At 40.5% G+C, this 9,559-nt stretch overlaps 1 long non-coding RNA gene across 1 annotated transcript; it reads left to right on the top strand.

Moving 5' to 3' along the window:
* Positions 1-267: 267 nt before the first annotated feature.
* Positions 268-850, top strand: LOC120968440 (uncharacterized). Its single transcript, XR_005762947.3, has 2 exons — positions 268-470; positions 552-850. It is a non-coding gene; the product is annotated as an uncharacterized lncRNA (long non-coding RNA).
* Positions 851-9,559: the final 8,709 nt, after the last annotated feature.

Raw genomic sequence — 9,559 nt, 5'->3', positions numbered from 1 at the left:
CATAGCATGTACTTCCTCCGTTCCTAAATATAAGTCTTTTTAGAGATTTCACTACAGACTACATACGGAGCAAAATGAGTGAATCTACACTCTAAAATATGTCTATATACATCCGTATGTAGTTTGTATTGAAATCCTAGAAAGACTTATATTTAGGAACGGAGGGAGTAAGTACTTATGTATCATTACCATATAACTGTGCGATCTGAAAAATCGCATCGCAGGTCTGTCATGCTGCTGCTGCTGCTGCTACTATATATGGAATGTGACAATCAATGCATATCTCGTACTCCGTATTAATTAGACCTGTACCCTCTATATATACGGAGACGAGAGTGAGCCGTGGCCATTGACCCAGATTGCATCTATCTCATATTCTCGTACACAGTTCGTGGAAAAAATGAAGAGGAGCAGCGTGGTGTACATTATTGCCGTTTTGTTCATCGGGTGCCTTCTTATTGGTGGACAATGTAAGTATATCATCACAATCATATATATTTATATATATTTCCATATTGTGGACTGATATCCATATATTACCTATGTAATAGGTCGGCCTGAGCCTGAGAGCACCAACGAAGATGGCCGTGCCAACGCGACAATGGTGGTCTCATCATCAGATGATAACGAAATTACGATGAAATTTTGTGTTATTAGGGATTGTAAGACCAAAGGTGAATTCTTGGGCTTGAAAGGAGCGTGCTTATGCTGCCTCAATCGGTCGGACGTACCGTGTTTTCATACCCAAGATGAGTGTAAGAAGAATTGCCCACCAATCTGAATTAATGCTGTGCATTATGAGAAGATATAAAGCAGTCTATTATAATAAATAAGATATTGTTCGATGGCTTGACGCACACGGTACCCTTTTTTTAGTGTATATCTATGTTATGCTAATAAAAACATGAGTTGAACACTTGAAGTCCAATGCGGCCAATCTTGTCTTATTTCTGTTTACAATAATTGGTGGCACAATTTCTAATTCCTGGGCTTGAAAGTAGAGTGCTCCTGCTGCCTCACTCTGCCAGACGTACCGTGTTTTCATACCCAAGATGAGTGTAAGAAGAATTGCGCACCAATCTGAAATAAGGTTGTGCATTAAGAGAAGACTAGCAAACTTGCCCGTACGTTGCAACGATAGTTTAAAAAATATCAAATACAACCCCCCTCCCCAACCCTCCCACGAAGGTCAAAATCTAAAAAAAATGTCTAAACGTTTGATTCATCTGTATGCCTGTACTTTTTTTGACAAACATCTGTATGCCTGTACATATCAATCGGAACCTAATATTATTAAAACAACTTTAAACTCTAAGATTTGCAAGCTTGAACATTTTTACATCTCTAGTTTTCAGAAGAAAAAAAAGATTGTTTGCTTTGCAATTATATTGATTTTTCAGCTTTAAACTTCATTGTGAGTATGCTAGAACAATTCCAATAAGTAAGCCCATTTCTCTCAAAAAAAATTTCCAATAAGCCCATTTGCCAGCAATACTTTAGCCACATGGGCACTGTAAACTTTGGCTCAATGCCTAGTGTCTTTAATGGCCGGACTCAAAATAGAAGTACTTTAGCATATGGGCTGGGCTTCGTGGTCTAACATGATGTCATGTGTTTCTAAATCTCGTTTCAATTCTTGGCTTCGTGGTTGTTTTTTCCATGTCTTCTGTTTGTTGTTGTTTCTTGCTTGGGCTGGGCTTTTCCTATACTAGTACTAGAAAAAAAGTTTTACGTGAGGGAAAAAAATAATCCATTTACTCCTCTTGCTGCCTCGCTGGGTATCAAGAACTCACACTGGCTGGCCGGCCAGTGCCATCGCTAGACACCCAAGCTAAGCGGGGTTCACATTCTGGGCTAAACTTGATTAACACAAGTTTGCAAGCAACGTGGTGCATGCATGCTCCAGCGGGCATGCATCCTCTAGCTCTTTTCTCAAGTATCCTATAGCTTGCCTCTAGGTGAACACCCTTTAGGTAAGCTACCCCATTTGCGAACGTGATTTTTTTTAATTTATTTATTTTTCAAAATTCTAAAAAATGTTTTAGAATTAAAAAACAATTAAAAGATTTGTGAATTTCAAAAATTATTCATGATACAAAAAAAGTTCATGAATTTGAACATTCTTTTACAACTTATAAATGTTCATGTATTGAAAAACAATTAAGATAGAAAAGAAGTTCATGATTTTTTTAGCTTCTCGAAAATATCCATGAATTAAAAATAACAATTTGAAAAATATTCATGAATTTACAGAAAGTACATTGGGGCAAAAAAAGGATCAACAAGCTAGTTGCATGTCAATGATAAACTTGCAACTAGGACGAACAAAAAGGGTGGGACCCCAATTGCGAGCCGTTGTTTGGTGTGCAACTGCGGCAAAAAAAGACCAAGGCCGAGTTGCATGTCAGTAATGGACTTGCAACTGAGACAAAAAAGGTTTAGCCTTGTTGCGAGTCGATTATGGATTTGTAGCTGAGATAGAAAAGGGTCAAACCCAGTTGTGAGTTGATGTTGGACTTGCAATTGAGTGAAAAGAAAGTAGGGCCCTGTTATTAGTTAAAAGGTGGACTTGCAACTGGGATAAAAAATGTTAGTCCTCGGTTGCGAGTCGAGGGTGGACTTACAACTGGGACAAAAAAGTTTGGGCCCTAGTTGCGAGTTGAGGATGGACTTGCAACTGAGAAAAAAAATGTTGATGCCCAGTTGCGAGTCGAGGGTGGGGTTGCAACTGGGACAAAACAAGGTTCGGCCTTAGTTGCGAGTCAAGGGTGGACTTGCAACTAGGACAAAAAAAGTTTGGGCCCCAGTGACGAGATGAGGGTGGACTAATTGAGACAAAAGAATATCGAGGCCTAGTTGCAAGTCGAGGGTGGGATTGCAACTGAGACAAAAAAATGCAGGCCCCAGTTGCGAGTCGAGGGTGGACTTGCAACTGAGACAAAAAAAATGTCGAGGCCGAGTTGCGAATCGAGGGTGAGATTGCAACTGGGACAAAAGAAAGTCGGGTCATCGTTACAAGTTGAGACTGGATATGCAACCAGGACAAGTAAAAAGACAACCCCTATTTGGTAGTAGACAATCAACTAACAAATATGGAAAAAAAATCATGAATTTTGAAGAAAAATAAAAAAGAAAAAAGAAAATGAATTAAAAAAATTATCAATTTCAAACAAATAAATGAACAAGAGAAGAAAAAGGATAAAGGAAAAAACAAAATAAAAAAATCGCTTCTAGCCGCAGCCCACGCAGAGGCAAACACACGATGCTATGAAAACAAACCGGCCTAAACGCCACGACCTGCCCCTTGCGCAAGCGACGCGTACAGGAACAACACTAAATGACAAAAAATACAAAAAATACACATTTTGATGTATAAATCATGTGGTTAGACAGTTAGATGTGAGATAATTATTTCACATCTAGATGTGAAATAGCAAATCCGCTGTTAGCATATATATATATATATATATATATATATATATATATATATATATATATATATATATATATATATATATATATATATATATATTCAGACCAAGAACCCATGCCAATTCCAACTATAAATAGATGAAAAGTATATGTGATTGAAGAAAACTGCAGAATAACCTCGACACAATAACTGTTGTCAGCCAATTAGAGCAGAATACCATATAAATATTGACAAGAATACCATATAACATTTTGGATATAAGTTAATACATCCCTTCCGTAACTTTATGTAAGAATCATATCTGATGTTGTATGGCTCGTATGTCAATAGTAGTTTCTGTTTGTGTACTTGGTATACATATCAATGAATATTTGAAATTTGAATGTTATTAAGCAAAAAAATTTGCAGAAAAGAGAATCTTACCAAGACACCAGGGAAGATGAAGACTGAAAAGTCCGGGAAAACAAAACAGTTTTTGGGTATCAACCTTTTCTGATCTTTCTCTCGAGCAAACTTTTTGAGAAGCAATGGAATGATGTTGATAGGGACTTTGATTGCAAAGTACGCAATAAACATATGTGGTATATCCTAAGGTTGCCCCAGAGGCATTCAAAGTAGATGTTCCAATATTACACTCTGTTTTTTTGTAATAAAAAATGCGTCATTTGGTCTCTTCACATCCAAAAAAAAACGTCTGGTTTGGATTCAGGATGGACTGCATTTCTGCATGCATGGTAGAGATACTCTATTTCTGATATATTGACGCAGTATTTTTCAAATACATCTGAAGGAAGTCCAGAGCAAAAACATAGAGACGACTCGGATGAGTAATGCTACACCTACGAACAAAGTTGACGTGATTTTATGTGATTAGATAGCTGGCAATTTATGATTGGGATTAGGGGGGAGGAGGGGCCCACCCCAGTTAAAATAATTCAGAGTAACTGAATGAAACATCAAAAGAAGAAAAAAAACATCGACACAACCAATCTCACTTGAGCAACAGGCAACCTGTTTAAATACCCTCTCTCTCTCTCATCAAACAGTGAGCAGAACAAGCAACGACGAACACTCCATGAAGGTGGAGTAGAAGCCACTGCTAGCTCACCTGCTAACTGTTTTACCTAAGTAATCAAAGCTTACTAATTACTTCCTCTGTAAACTAATATAAGAGCATTTAAATCACTTTAGGAGTACAAGCAAGCCAACAAGTGCTATCGCGTTGGATTTCTATCTCCACGCCACTGCTCGCGGCCTGGCGGCTACCAGAAGCAGACGAACGCAATGTTCACGGCCGACGGCGCTTTTCAGAGGATGCGGCTGTAGCGGAACCCCAGGACGCCCGGGTGTGTGGAGGAACGGCGGCGGAGAGCGGGCATGGCCTAGCCGAAGCATAGGCGGATGCGCCCCTGGAGGCATCAGAGCATTTTGCGGCGCGTGCGCGCACGTAGAGAGAGAGTTCGGTGTTACCGGAGAAGTGGTAGCTCCGGAGAAACGGCTGCTGCCAGTCCACCTGCCGCTCCCACTGCGCCATGTACTCCACTTATGGCCACACCATCGTCGCCATACTTCCTGCCTGCCTAGGCCCATGGCCCTCCGGATCCTGTGGGAGTAGTCCACGTCTGTCTGGAGTGGCGGCACAGATGGGGTCAGGCGGCCGCCCGACACCCGTGATGGGGAAGGAAATTCTCTAGAGAGATTCGGCTCTGCAGGATCTCTCGCCGCCTACCCCGCGCGCAACGCTTGACGTGCCTCCCGCCCTCTATTGTGCCACGTCATACCGTTCCACATGCCCACATCCCCATTAATCCCGGCTGAGTGGCAACCGACCCCCCAGCCGCCTCCTCTCTTTCCTTCCTCTCTATTCTCTCCTCTGACCGTCGCCTCCTTGCAAGTCTTCCTCGACACTGCAAGTCTGAAGATGCAACTATAGAGAGGATGCAATTCTGTTGGCCCGGTGGCTTCAGCCCAAAGCCGGAGGTAGTCCTCCTTCAGGCCGAAAGTCATAGAAGTAACCCGGGAGAAACTATGTACTTGTGCCATGTCCCCATGCATGCGTGTGCCTTGTTTTGTTTTTTGTTTTTCTATATGGTTTTGCTAAAACTCATCTAGCTGAAATAATTTTTGGTCTCATTCATTTTGTCAGCCGTTGGATATTTGTTGAGTGCTCTTTTTTTAGGGAAATTTGCGTTTTCTCGAGTTGGTTGGTGAGCATTGTAGCAATGTTTTTCAGCCCGTTTCTTGGGGACCTCCTATATGTGAGCGCACGGGCACCGGGATTCGAACACGTGACCTCAAAGCAGGTTGCTCATCGAGCTAGCCACTGCGACAGACAAATTGTGGTGTTAGATTGGCAGCGCCACGCTTCATCAAGAAATAAAAGCCAGAGGCAAATCTTAAACACCCAATAGCACAAATTCGAATAAACAAAGGCCCTATTGCTACAGAAGAGCGTCGCTAGCCACCTGCATTACCGAGATTAGGTGTCCAAAATGGCAGCCAAGTGTGTATGAACTATAAGACGCAACCACATTAAACTTATTTTGAAAATTTGAACATGATTTCATTTCGGAAAAAGTAAAAAAAATTAAACACGAACATTTTCTAATTTCTGAACAAATTTTTAAAAAGTAGAACCTTTTTTGAAACCCAAATATTTTCTGAAAAACTATCAGATTTCAAAGGGAGAACATGTTTTTTAGATTACGAACAATTTTTTCAAAAAGTAAACTTTTTTGACAAACAAGAACAAAAATTAATAATGCAAATATTTTTTCCAAATTATGATTTTTTTGAAAATGCAAACACTTTTTGACAAACAAAGACAAAAAGAATAATGCAAACATTTTTCGAAATTATGAACAAAATTTTCAAAATGCAAACACTTTCTGAAATTCCCTAAACAATTTAAAAACATGATTTTTTTATTCGTGAACATATTTGGAAAGTAAAATTCCAGAACATTTTTTAAAAGTTTGAACAAAAATTCCAAGGCAAACATTTTTTAGATCCCCAGAACATTTTTTATTTCGCGAAAGAATTTTGAAAACATGATTTTTTGAATTTGTGAACGAAATTTGAAAGTGGGAACATCTTTTGAAAATACCACACATTTTCTGAATTTGTGAACAAAAATTAAAATGCAACCATTTTTTAAATTTGAAATTCTAAACTTTCTTGAATTTTAGAACATTTGTTGCAAAGTTGAGATTTTTTAAAGTTCTAGATTTTTTTAGAATATGTAAACAAAATTTCAAAACAGGAACATTTTGGAAAAAATGAACAATTTTTAAAAAATGCGAACTTTTTAGAAATTTCTGAAGATTTGTTGAAAAACAAAAATAAAACGAAATTAAAAAGGAAAGAAAAGAGAAAAGCAAACAATGAAATAAAAAACGAAAATTAAACAAAAAGAAAAAAGAAAAACGAAAAAAGGGATAGAAAAGAAAAATGACACATGAAAGAAACTAAAACAAAAGAAAAGACCTAAACCGGTTCAGAAACTTCCCTTACGTTCTAGAAAGTTCCTAAAACCAGAAAAACCCGACTGTAATCTCCTATAACGTTGCCAAAACCGGCCGGTACTCTAGCGCGTTCTTTACGAATAACTGGGCCGGCCCATGACACTCACAGGTCGATCGCTCTGTGCGAATCAACGACAATCTGCCGCAGAATGTGGCAGATAGGATTTTTCCCGTTTCTTGCTCGGCTCGTGGCCTGTTTTCCATTTTTAGTCCCAGGCGTTTTTTTTGTTGATGAGGAGTGTTGCAGTCCGGCCCGTGGTCGTTTCTGATGTACAACGCAGGCCCTGTCCCGTCTTGCAATGCGACCCTTTTTTGAATCTTTTTGTTGTTTCCCTTTTTCTGTTCTATACGTTGTAGGGCCATAAGTGTGCGAGTCATTTTTTTGTTGATTGAGAAATTCCAAAATTGATTGTTTAGTTTCTTTTTGCCTATTATTATATTTAAAATAAATCACCATGTCAATGCAATAATGAAGTTGAGATTGGAAAACTACTACTAGAAAATACCTTATAGATAGATGCTTAGTAGTACCGAGGTGTATATGGGCCGTACTGCTGCTAATTAGTAGAAGTGAGGGGTATAAACCCTGCTCTACTACTAAGTTGATAGTAGTAGCGCAGGCTATAAACCCACGCTGCTAGCAATCATGAGGTTATACTCATAATATCTATTCTAACTATCATTAGATGCCAATTGTTCTCATATCAACTCTTACAATAACATGTGTAGTCATAAAAATCTAGGAAATGAGAGGAACATATAGCAATGATGTGGTTATAGACATACTATCTATTCTAAATTTGTAACAATCAACAGGTAGTCGTATTTTAAGGTAAAGATGAGATGAGATAGAACAATTACACGACGATAGATTCCACCAGCATATGCAGCCAATCTATGTGTCGACCGCGTAAACAACGCCATCGTGCACTATAGCATCAGACAGAAATGGAGGGTCAGCAGAATTGATGATGAGCCATAGCCATGTATGGCGACCAGATTCCAGATAGACTAATCCCCCGTCGAACAAGGCAATGAGATTGTAATCCATTTAGTCTTCTGATGGTGTGGGCACTTCGCAGATTACAACTTTCAGCAAACGGAGGTCGTACCAAAAGCTCGACGCGTCTCGCGTAGTAGGTAAGAGTGTCCGGCGGGCCGCGAGGCTCGATGCTGGCGGTATCCAACGATGGAAGGGTGATCTCTCGGTGGGTGTAGATATCGACGAGACGCCACGGACTACCGAATTGGTGGATGAGGATGATCCAGTTGGCCTTCATGCCTGCCCAGTAGTGGCCACGCATGAAGCACATGTGGGCGGGTAGTGGTAGCATGTAGAGGGGCACGACGGCAACCTCCGTAGGATCATCAATTCAGTGTCTAGGCCACCTGCGAGGATCGGGCGTCAACAAGCTGGGTGTCTTGAAAAGGGCCGGCCGGTTGCAGGCAAGTACACGGTACATAGACACCGAGCATGCGGCCAGACGCATGGTGCTGAGCAAGTCCATACGATTACAGATTTTCTCCAAGAGAACATCGGGAGAGAGAATTCCAATCGCGGCTCTACGTGTCAGTCGATTCTGCCATAGGGTTTTTTAGGGCGCCTTGTGATTGGGGTTTCCGGTGCCTGTGAGCGAGCGGGGAAGTGGACTCGGGCGGGCGAGCAAAGAAGATGGCATGTGTGGCCGAGCAGTGAGCGGGGGGATATGGTACGCGTGAGCTATCGAGGAAGATGGCACAGGCGGGCGAGCAGTGAGCGGGGGGAAATGGTGTGCAGCTGACGATGGAGAAGAGGGGAGGAAGCAGAGGGAAAGACGTGCAAGAAGGTCCATTAAATCTCAATTATACTAGTACTACTGCCAGGATATACCGTTTCGGAGTGTAAATAGTTAAGCCGACGACATGTGGGTCTACCTCAAGAGGGCCCATATGTCAATTAATGGAAGAGAAAGGTGCGTGGGCGTATTTGTTGAAGCGTGCTTCACTGGCAAACATGATGACAGTACAGGGTAAGGTTGATTTAGGAACACCAACACGCTGGCTCAGCTTATTAATTAAGTATCCCATCAGTTGCAGCGTGTATTGTCACTTCACCGTGAAGACTAGTTGAATAGTTTTCTCTGACCAAGATGATCTCGGGGAATAATGGATCGCCAAGACTTCCTATCTACAGTATCCCTATGCCTCTACTCTCATCATGTCCAACAACAAGAACCATTGGCCAAGGCACTCGGCGCCAATTATGTAGGAGTATTACTAGTATTTTGTGTCAAACTTTGACCATCTATTTAACTAATATAATATTAATGCATGTCACCAAAAATCATATCACTGGATTCGTATTTGAACATAGTTTTTAATGGTATAATTTTTTATGACATGCATTGACGCTTTCTTAGTTAAATTTATGGTCAAAATTTTATACTTAATACAAAGGGGGCCAATAAACCAGGACGGAGGTTTATGTACAGGTCAATAAAAAAATTACCAACCAAGGTAGTAGTAAATGAGGAGTGCCCGAAGATTTTTTTTCCAAAAGTACTCAATAATGGGTTCGTTTTCTCAAGAAAATTGTGTTTACGAACGTATTAATTGGAATGCA

The sequence above is a fragment of the Aegilops tauschii genome, chromosome 1, assembly GCF_002575655.3.
Source record: "Aegilops tauschii subsp. strangulata cultivar AL8/78 chromosome 1, Aet v6.0, whole genome shotgun sequence".
NCBI lineage: Eukaryota > Viridiplantae > Streptophyta > Magnoliopsida > Poales > Poaceae > Aegilops > Aegilops tauschii.
Note: the sequence above shows the minus strand (reverse complement) of the source record. Positions and strands in the feature narration are given on the sequence as shown.